The sequence below is a fragment of the Myotis myotis genome, unplaced genomic scaffold (assembly GCF_014108235.1).
Source record: "Myotis myotis isolate mMyoMyo1 unplaced genomic scaffold, mMyoMyo1.p scaffold_m19_p_18, whole genome shotgun sequence".
Taxonomy (NCBI): Eukaryota; Metazoa; Chordata; class Mammalia; order Chiroptera; family Vespertilionidae; genus Myotis; species Myotis myotis.
In genome coordinates this window covers 33537157-33547513 of record NW_023416322.1, presented here as the reverse complement: position 1 = coordinate 33547513, position 10357 = coordinate 33537157, and the positions used below count along the sequence as shown (strand labels likewise).

At 43.7% G+C, this 10357-nt stretch overlaps 1 long non-coding RNA gene across 1 annotated transcript; it reads right to left on the bottom strand.

Moving 5' to 3' along the window:
* Positions 1 to 1002: 1002 nt before the first annotated feature.
* Positions 1003 to 9724, bottom strand: LOC118673571. The gene is made up of 2 exons (XR_004973413.1): positions 9603 to 9724; positions 1003 to 1523 (listed from the first exon to the last, which is right to left on the bottom strand). It is a non-coding gene; the product is annotated as an uncharacterized LOC118673571 (long non-coding RNA).
* Between the last annotated feature and the right edge of the window lie 633 nt (positions 9725 to 10357).

Below are 10357 nucleotides of genomic sequence, written 5' to 3'. Positions count from 1 at the left end.
TTATCTGCATAGGAATTTCTGCTTCTCTTGTTACATTAGCCTAAGTGAACCTGAGGTCTGAGAGATCATTTTCCTCTCTGCCTATCAGAATCGCTGGTAGAGAAGGAAAGGAGGTCTGTTCAGATGCAGAGAACAACTCTGTATGAAATAGCAAGACAGACATATGAGGGGTATTTTCCCCGAAATTCATAAAAACAAGGTCATCAACGTCTTGTGGGGACACTATGGATGCTTTGCTGAAAAATAAAAGACAGCACTAAAGACCTTTCCGGTTCCTTGTTATTACGTTATTATAATGATTAACATTGCTACTGTGGAAATGATACAATTAACTATTTTCCTGACGGGTGCTGATTCTATCTTCAAATCTTGACTCTCTGTAGTGTATAAATCTTGAGCATTCTTCACATCTGCTGGTTTATGGGTTCCTTCTTCCTTCCCTCCCTCCCTCCCTCCCTCCCTCCCTCCCTCCCTCCCTCCCTCCCTCCCTCCTTCCTTCCTTCCTTCCTTCCTTCCTTCCTTCCTTCCCTCATGCATATATATTTTCAGAAAGTACAAAAATTTGAAGAAAAAAACTACCACCAAACACACACACAAAGAACCCCTTAACTTTAATACATATGTGGTTCAACTGGAAATATAAAGAACTATAATTTTATTGCCATGGCCTAATTTTGTCCATGCTGTTTAAAACGAACAAGTTACGATTTTGGAAAATACCAGAAAAGCAAAGTGCAGCAGCTCTATTATCTTACGTTCTAGGGAAGAGGCACCCCACATCTTGATAGCAGGCCCTCTGTGATTTTAGCGTTTCTCCACTACGAGCTGTCTGCATAGCACGGGGCACCCAAATCATTCTTTAGGTTGAGCGTCAGAGCCACTGGCCCGGAAGGAGAAGCCCACTCACTGTTTTGCTTGCACTGCCCCTGCCTGAATGCAGAGGGCTGCAGAAGCAATGTGGTCTGAGGCGAAATTGTACAATAATGGCTTGCAATACACAACTGACTCCACGTGTGAAATTTAATGCAATATTAGCCCTCAAAAAAGGTTTCGTCTTCTCAAGAACACGTCCTTGCCATCACTTAAGAGGCAATACTAGGGTAGCATATCTCATTTTGGTTCTTTTACTTTCAGGAAACTTCCAGTCTGCAGATTCCCAGTCAGATTCCTTCTACGATTCCAAAGGTTTCTGGGCTCTTGGAGCAGCCCTGTTCTGGATTCCAGGCTCAAGCTTTACTAGATGTGGTAAATGTTGGGCTGAAATTGCACAGCACGTCTTATTTGCATTAAAACTAAATCTTATTTGCATTTTGGAGTGGCATTAAAATAAATACAGTACAAAATCTTAACATTCATAATAGGAAATCTGTAAGTCCTTCCCACCTTTTTCATGCTTGAAGCTACTAGGTGAAGTGCTTTTGTAAAAACAGCTCCTTAATTTTCAGTACTTCTTAAGTGACCTCAGTTTGGCTGTATAATAGGTACATGGCTCCCAACTTCAGTCAATGCCAGAATCATTGTTTCTGGAAGGATAAACACATATCATAAACTCACACAATAGTTTGAGGCAATTAATAACAAGCAGAAAAAGAAGGAGCTATGTGCTACGAAATCTATGGCTCTCTGTAAGAATTCACAGGTCATCAGATTGGATTTACTTGTCCTTACTACAAGCTGTGCCCTAAGGAAAGTCATGACTAGCTTATTTCTTCAGTCAGCAGGCATATAGGTGTGTTTGAATATTCATTATGTATAGAAAAGTATGACAATATGGAATAAAATAATCTTAAAGGACTATTACTATTATGTGGAAGTGATTATTTAGAATAGACACATTTTTGGGGGATATTGTTGAAGTATAATTTTCCCCAGATTATTGAAACATCCCCTAAGCACCAAAAGTTTAAAATAGAATTTTTGATTGTTCATTTTGTTGAACTTTTTGATAGACATCTTTTAAAACTGATTTACATTGTATTTTGAATATAATTTAAGTCTTTTAAAATTTTGATTTTAGAGAGAGGAAGGGGGGGGAGAGAGAGAGAGACAGACATCAATTTGTTGTTCCACTTATTTATGCATTCACTGGTTGATTCTTGTATATACTCTGACCAGGAATTCACCCTGCAACCTTGGCATACTGGGGCGATGCTCTAACCAAATGAGCTACCCAGCCAGGGATAATTTAACTTTTTTAATGAGCCAGTTTGAATGTCATAATTGAGAGGCTGAGAGTTAAGTGGTATAATCAGAAACAAGGGATCAGTACCGCTTTCCTCCCCAAAGCCCTGCTCTTCCTCCTCATTGTCACGCATCAAATTTTCTAGGGCAGGAATATGGATACTACCCTTGATCCCCTCCCCTGCCATCCAATCAACTATGCTATCTGAATGCCTCTTGAAATGCTTACTCTTCTTCTTCACCAATGGTACTACTGTAGTTCAGGCCATTCATGTCTCTTCGTTAGATGGTAGAGTTTTTTAAACTGGTGTCCCTGCCTCTATGTAGTAGTCTGACCATCCTGAAGTCCATTATCCATTTTATAGCCAAAGTGGTCCTTCTGAAAATGCATGTCTGATCTAAGCATTCCTCTGCCTAAAACCCTTTAATGGCTTCCTATTGCTCTCAGAATAAAACCCAACTCCTTAATGTGGCCTCCTTGGAGGCCCTTCGCGATTCTATCTCTATTAGCTCTGCTTTTGTCTGTTTGATCTAGCTGTGTCTGATAGATTGTTAAAGTTTCCCACTCAGATGGTGGGCTTGTCAATTTCTTTTTGTAATTTTGGTGGTTTTGCTTTCTGTAATTGAAAGCAATGTTATTAGGAACATTTAACTTCTCGGTAATGACCCTCTTTGTTTCTATGAATACATTTGGTTTAAAAGACTTTTTGAAATCTAATATTAATAATGTTTCATAGGTTTTCTTTTTTTATCCCTTTATGTCCAGTATATCAGGGGTTTAGGTTTGTGTGTCTTTTGCTAGCATTATATGCCTGAATATTATTTTATACCAATCTGATAATCTGTCTTTTATTAAGAAATTTAAATCTATTCAGTTTTGTGTTTGCTGTTATATTGGTACTTAATTCTACTATTGTCTTTTGTGTGTCATGTTTGACATGCCTTTCTTTTCGTCGTTTTTTTCTCCTTTTCTGTCTTCTATATAGAATGACCAGTTTTCTGTATCAAATTTCCCTAACCCTTGGCCACATTTTTCTTGCTGTGGTTTTAGAAGTTCTGTATCAGCTTTTTGTTAATATAAAGTATTCAGACAAAGTCATTATTTTTATACCTCTCCCAAACATGACAAAGGCCTTAGCATGCTTTAACTACCCATTGTGTATTTCCATTCTTCTGATTTTTTTAAACAGTAGAGTAGTGAACCGAGTCCAGCACGGCCAGGGGTGAACCTGAGAAGGGGCGGTGAAGAATTAAAGAAGACAGACAAGAGAATATAGTTGGGACCAGGTGGGATCACTGTGCCTGGATGAGGAAACTGACACAGCCTGTAAATTGAAGCTTTATAGTCAGATCACACAAAGCAAAACAAGGGCAAGATATTTACAGTGTTCTTGTGACTTTCAAATTTGCTTCTTTCCTGTTGTTGCCATTCTCTGAACTCGTTCAAGCCTTGTTTTGGCAGCACTTCCTGCACACCCTGCAGCCCACATCCCTTAGCTACCTGAGGGTCGGACTATAAGGTCAAGCTTACAGCCATAGCCCTTTGGCTATAATTGTGCTGGGAGGGCTTTGTCCTCCAAGCTGGGACTCGTATGTGGCTTTGCCACAAGTCAGTCCAAGGCTTGAGCCTGTCCAAACGTGGTAGCCGCTCTCCACAGAGTAGTTATTTTTAATTCTACCATCACATTTTATTTATTTCTTCCCTCACCAGTACTTCTTGCATGCTTTCTCTCTGGGCTTATTTTTCTTACTGGGAGAAGTACATTCTTCAGTAGTCCTTTGGGTGTAGGTCTGTGAGTGTTAAACTCTTTTCGCCTTTTATGATTGAAATGTCTTTGTTGTGCTTTCTCCCTTAAATGATAGTTTATCTGGAAATTGAATTCTTGGTTGAGAGTGTTCCATTCAATATTTCTAAGATACTCAGTTGTCTTTTCTGTTGTTGCTTTTTAGCACTCTAAGTATAGTCCTTTTGTAGATAATCAATGTTTTCCCTTCGGTAGCTTGAGATTTTATCTTTTTTACCATATTGCTCTGTGGTTTCACTATGTGATAAAAGTGTTACTTCACTCTTATTTGTCTTGCTCATTACAGGTGTTCTGATGTTTTGATTAGAAAACTTCCGTCATTTTTTCCTTTTTTTAAAGTATAGCTTCTCTCCTCTTCTCTTCAGTTTTCAGTTTTTCCTTCTGGAACTCCTGTGAGACATATGTTGGCACCACTCAACAGAATCCTGATGAATCTTAACTTTTATTCACATTTTTAAAATATCTTTATTCTCTACTGTGTTCTGGGTGAATTCTTCAGAGCATCCCTTTAATTCATTACTTTTCCTCTTAAACTTTGGCAAGTTCCCCAGTTACCTCAATCTGTTGACTTTTTTTCATCTCAGTGATCATATTTTTTTTTAAGTTTTCTATTAGTTATTTTTCATATTTATCTGTTCTCAAATCAGCTTGCATTTGTTCCCTCATTTCTTCGTTGCTTTGAGAATGCAGAAATATTAAAAAAAATCGTTGTCAGGCAGTTCCATGTAGTAAATTCATGTTCTGATTGTTCATTCTGTTGGCCTTTCTTAGTATTAGATATTTGTATGTGTTTGGAACTTGGTGGTTATATCACGCTGAATGGGAAGTTTTTATATGCTTTTATCTGTTTTCCTCTTGCTGCCGCTATGCTTGCCTCTCCATGTCCAGCGATTTTTGCCCCCACCTGACCCCTTGGACCGCCATTCTAGAATCAGGTCTAATGTTGGCATTTTGATGCTCCTACCCCACAGTGATGTTGGGGATTTTGCAGAACCAATCACATGGCCAGTTGCTTGGCTTGGTTCCTGACTCCAAGGCCGTATCTTTGTCCTCTGCTTCTCCAGGCAGCGGGTTGGCTGTTTGCTTCCAGCCTCCGTTCACAAGTACGGCTTCAGGAACTAGCATGGCTCCTGTCCTGCACCTTGTGGGGAGCATCTTTAGTTCCTATCCCTCTGCAGGAGACGGACATCTTGGCTTTTGGAACAGGCCCACTGGGGTCCTGTGGCTTCAGACTTGCTGTTCTATTTCTGATCTATGAAAAGGTTTGTTTTTGAGCCTGGTTATGTCTTTTTGGTTTTCTCTTTGTATATTTTAGCTATCATTGTTATTTGTGTGCAGTAAAGGGAGTGGATCAAAACATAATCTTGCTGTACCAATTTGAGCAGAAATCTTTCTGTATTTTCCTCTTCAGCGTTCTCTCTCGCCATCCCTTCCTCTACAATCTATGTTCTAGCCATAGTTAATTTCTTTAGAGGATCAATTAATTGAATGTCCTGCCCCCATCACTCTGCATAAAGTTTGGATGAAATAAGCCAAAGAGGATAGGCAAGTGTAGATTTTTTAAATGTCAGCTTTATTGCAGGTAAGTTAATAAAGAACAAAGTTCTAGATTTGTAACCCAAAGGAGCTTGCTAACATTTTTCAACTCTCAACCATCACAGATTTTAGGCTGAGAACAGCCCACTAAAGGGGAAGGTTGGGTTTGCAGGGCAGACACATTTATCCAAGATCGTTGTCAGCACTGGTGTTCTGGGGCAGAGAACAAGAGAAAGAATCCTCAGTAATTAGGGGTCTTTTTAAAAAAATATATATTTTATTGATTTTTTACAGAGAGGAAGGGAGAGAGAGAGTTAGAAACATCGATGAGAGAGAAAGATCGATCAGCTGCCTCCTGCACACCTCCTACTGGGGATGTGCCTGCAACCAAGGTACATGCCCTTGACCAGAATCGAACCTGGGACCTTTCAGTCCGCAGGCCGACACTCTATCCACTGAGCCAAACCAGTCAGGGCAATTAGGGGTCTTTTTACTAGATTAACTCCATCCAGTCAAAAACTATGAGCGAATGAATGTAACAGTACTCATCAGTCAAGTTAACTCCCTTCTGAATGTGAAGGTTAGTGGTGTAGGAGCCAAAAGTTACAGTCTAATGAATAATCTTCCAACACCTTCCTCTGCCCCTGTGGGAAATGGGGCTAGGGGAAAGGAGTTTCCCCTAACACATGCCATGCTCTGCCTCCTTCATCCAAGTCTTTTCACAGGTTCTCCCCACCTCTTTTTCTGCCAACTCCTTACTCATCCTGATGCCTAGAATAAAAATAGTAGTTACTATTTATTGAATCCCAACTATGGGAAGTACTATCACATACATTACCTCATTTAATCCTCATAACAACTCTATAAGGTATGGATTTTTATTTTAATTTTAGGGGCAAAGAAATTAAGCATAAGGAAGGTTTTCAAGATCACATAAGTAAATGGTGGAGGTAGGATTAGATCCAGGGTTCTCTAGTTTCAGAACTTATATTCTTTTCATTATATCCAGCTGCTTCCCATATTTTATTCATCTTTGGACATGCTCAATACCATTTAATGAATGAATATGTAAATCAGTGAAACATTCTCAGGCTAACTGCCTTGAGTGGATTAGAAACAACTGTAATATGAGGATTTATAAAGAATGCTTCACCTCCTTTGGCATCAGATTGCTCTCTATAAAGATGACATGAACATCCGATTTCGAAGAGCTGTGTAGGGGCTGCAAGGTTTGACATATCTCTGCTGTCACCTCTGTCCAGCCCTTTCAATTTTAGATCTTCCCCTGGCTGCCCAAGAAGTCAATTGCTCTCTCTACAGGGGATGAGCTTGCAATCCCTCCCTGCATGGGGCCACGCCCAATCTACCGGGCTGCACTGGCCAGGGCTGTTGTCATTATTGTATTTGAAAATCTAAGAGAAAAGAGGTCAGTGCTCCTGACTAAACAGTCGGACATTGCTTGTTTTAAAAATTCTTGCAGCACAAGGGTTGAAAATCGCTGCATGGAAGAATACAGAAAGAGCAAGGCTAAAGTCTGGTCACTTTTTTCCCCATGTATTTTTTCCATTTCCTACATTTCTCTACACATGGTCATGTCTGGTAGTTTCTTCTCTAACATCTTCCTTGGATATATTGGGAACTAGTTGAAAGTAAGAAGAACAGGTTATATAAGTAAATCAAAAGACTCTTTTTTCAACTGTATCTTTTCCCCTCTAGCCTATGAATCTAGTTTAATTAACAGAGAGCTAGAAGAAATGTGTGTACTGGGTGTTAAAATTGTTTCAACAATGGAAAAGTAAACATATGACTGAACAATACAAGTAATTTTTATATTGCAATACATAAGTGAGTTTCAGGAATGATCCTATAAAACTGAAATATGGAGGGGGTAAATGTTGCTTGGATGGAATTTAATGCTTTTAATTTCCTAAAATGCTATTTAATTTATATAGATTTGTAAAAGGGAAATCACCGCTTTGTGACCACTTTGGAATGCTGTCTATGCCTTTGATCAGAGCATAACCACTCTTGGAAGATAACAGCTTAGACCCTCTAGAATGACATCTGTCCCTGTTGCATATATATTTATTGATTTATTTCACGTACTCTCTGCTTTCTGTTGCTTACCCTCTGATGGACTCATTCACGTGTTCACCTTGATAAAACGGAGTCCACCTATTTGAAATCTGATCTTAACTTTTCCAAGTACCAGTTTCATTAAAATTATTTATTTATTTAATTATAAACGCAACACAAACAGCACCCATGGGGGGAAATCATAGGTAATACCAACATCTTAACAGCTATGGTATTTTTCAAGTATTCCCTTTTGATTTTTTATATGCATATTTTTATATACTCATGTCCTATTAGCAACTTCTTTTAAAAACACACACAAAACAGTACTGATTATTTTAAAACTCATTTCAGACAGACCTAGTCTCTAGAAGATAATATATACACACACCTTTTGATGCCAGTGTAGGATTGTAATAAAGTAACTGATACCATCATCAACGGCTTTAGAATTGCAGACTGCTTGCAGTAACCCCCAACTTAAATAAGCAAAACAGGCAAAGGCAAGAAAATGGAAGGGGCACAAATAAGCCTGCTTCTCGGGCTAACAGGTTGAAGCTGCTTAAGTCACAGTTGTCAGCTAGGTGATGGCAGGTTTCAGTTATCTCCCTGGTTAATGATTTGGTGTCAACCTAGATAGTATTTACTTTCCCAGACTCACGTAACTTGCTATTTTATCCAGAGGTCAATATTTATTTTCCCTCTTCTTTTTTGTGGAAAATAATGACCTTGAAGGTAGGAAACCAATGTGTTTTCAGAGAGGCTGGGCATTGGAAGCCTACTCATACAATTGACACGTTTTACTATTTAAAGGCGCACTGGGAAGGCAGAAGTTCCTTACAGTCGCTTCCCAAGTGCCAGCAGCCATCTCACTCAGGACTGGGCGCCCTTCCTGCCAGCCTGCCGGGCGAACATGGGCGCTGGCCCTTCACACGTGTCTGTCTTTGGTTTGGCGAAGCAGGGCCCGTGACCATGACTTCTTTTGTCCTATGGTAGGTAGGCAGACATGCGGAGCTTCTGGGTAGTGCAGCCTGGAATGGACTTCGAACTGTGCCAATGAGCATAAGGCTATTTTGCTTGTTTTTCAACTCACGGCTGACGTTTCCCCTCGCTGCCATTTAAGGGCCTCCTCTCTAATTCCCAGTCATCAGTGAGGGTGTGTGGAGAGGATGGCAGTTAACTATCTGAATAAAACACAACCTGGAAGCAAGAATACACACACACACACACACACACACACACACACACACACTCTGAGTGGCCAGATTATTATGACCCCCATCAGTACTTCATTGACACTTCCAAAAATACTGAATATTGAAAACTTCCTAAGCAAATACTCTCAAGGTTTTATTATTACTATTATTTGCATAACTAATTCACTTCATTGTACTGATGGGGTGTCATAATAATCTCACCTCTCTCTCTCTCTCTCCATATATATATATATATATATATATATATATATATATATATATATATATATATATATATATAATTTTTTTTACTTAATACTATGGACAGCAGAATCCACTCAGCGTTGAGCCTGATGTGAACGCACTGTGGTCTTGGGGCTCTGGCACCCCCTCATTGACACATCTCTTACATGGGGGGGGGGGGGGGAGGCGGTGGTGAGGACCCTGGACCGGGACAAGGCTCTGTCCTAGATCCCTAGGAAAGGAACCCAATGGGAAGGGCAAGGTGGCCGTTCTATTTTTAACACAGAGCCTGGCACAAGGGCTGGCGCTCATTATTGCGGCCTCGGGTGCCCCGCCACGTGCACATGGGCCGCGTGGAGAAAGTTGAGACCTCGTCGTGGGCCCTAGGAACCCCTGGTCCTGGTCGGTAACCGGGGAGAGTAACAGGGGAACCTCGGCCGCCAGAACCCTTGGAGCCGTGACACTCACCGGCGGCGAACCCCCCACGACCCAGCCTCCCCTCGCTCGCCCGAACGCCGGGGCGTCCCCCACCCCATGGCGGCGCGCTCGGCACCGGCGGGGTTACCGGAGAAGCGCCGGTGGCGGCCGGCTTCCCTCGCGGGTCCACACGGCGGCGGCAGGGAGCTTCCGGGGGCGCGGGCGCCGCAGCGGCGCGAGGCCGGAGCGCGGCCGGCGGGCGGGGGCGGGGCGGGCGGGCGGAGCGTGCGCGCGCACCTCGCACTCGCCGCCCGGGGACGCCCACTCGCGAGTCGGGGCAGTGAGGCCAGTGCGTGCCCGCAGCCCCCGCCCGGCCCCTCTCCCGCGTGTGCCCAACGGGTGTGGGCCCCGGCCGTGCGGCGCTCCCCGGCCCGAGGCGGCGGGGACCAGGGCCCGCTCGCAGCCCCGCGCCGCGTGGACGCACCGCCCCTCCCGCAGCCGCCTCCGAGCGAGCCGCTGCGAGGACCGGAGGCGGCCCCGAGGAGGCCCTCCCGGCGGCCGGGCCGACCTCCCCGCCCGAGGCGCCGCTGCTCCCGCGCGCTCGGGGCCGCCGCCGCCTCTCCGGAGCCGAGCGAGGAATGAGCAGGCGCCGGGCCCGCGCTCTCGGAACGAGGGGCCGCGGCTCGGCTTCTCCTCCCGCCGCGGAGCCGCGGGGGCTCGGTCAGCGCGTCCGGGCGCGGCGGGGACAGCGGCGGCCTCGCTCGGGGGGCAGGCGCCCGGGTTAACTCCACCGGCCGCCGGGAGGAGGAGGAGGAGGAGGAGGAGCCGGCGGGGCGGCCCGCGCTCCCTCCCCGCGCGACGCCCGGGCTCCTCAGTGGCCGCCGGAGGAGGAAGTTCCGCTCC